Source organism: Triticum dicoccoides, chromosome 6B (assembly GCF_002162155.2).
Source record: "Triticum dicoccoides isolate Atlit2015 ecotype Zavitan chromosome 6B, WEW_v2.0, whole genome shotgun sequence".
Lineage (NCBI taxonomy): Eukaryota > Viridiplantae > Streptophyta > Magnoliopsida > Poales > Poaceae > Triticum > Triticum dicoccoides.
Window position 1 is genome coordinate 528,022,680 of NC_041391.1, and position 780 is coordinate 528,023,459.

Genomic DNA, 780 nt, shown 5'->3' on the forward strand with positions numbered 1-780 from the left:
CCCTGTGTCATCATTTGTTAACGAGAAGCCATGTACATCCTATTATTGGCCAAACCCCAAAACAGCAAGTAGCATTGCAGCCCATCATAGAAAATAAATGTGCCAGTTATTAGTAGCAGGCTACCAGTTAAATGAGCCACGTACAAACAGGTCGCTATAATCGCTAGGTTTCCAAATTGCCTCCTACAATCTAGTGTCACGCATGTACCTTGCCTTGCCTGATATCGATCTTTTCATGATTCAGTCGCATCACCGTCAAGAGAATTGGATAAGGGAAGGGGACGGCCGCTGGTGAGCGCATATCCTGTACAGATGAGCGGCAACAAAACGAGGAAAAAAGGTTCTAGTTTAATACTGTACGAGCATTAGATCAGTTCTTGTTTTGTCCTTTTCAACCTGTAACCTTTCTCCCGGTTCCACTATTCTTTGATTGCTTCCATAGAATTGCATGGTTTTTTATGTTCTGGCTTTGGAATTAGGTTGAATCAGTGAGTCGATCCCATCAATTACAGCGAAATTAATGAGATTTCGTAATGTGTTATCTACCACATTGTATTAATGGTAATTATTAGTTTGTAAGATTATCTGTTTCTAGAGTTGTGAATTTGTTTTTGCCATTAAGAAAAGAATTTGTAAATGTGTTTATAGAATTTGTTTTTGTCATGTGAATGGAATTGATAAATAAAGTCGGGCATGGTTGCACACGGTGTTTCCATTGGACCAGACCCTAAAATTTTCTACCACAACATAGCAGTTGCCCCTGAACTTAGTGCGAAACCT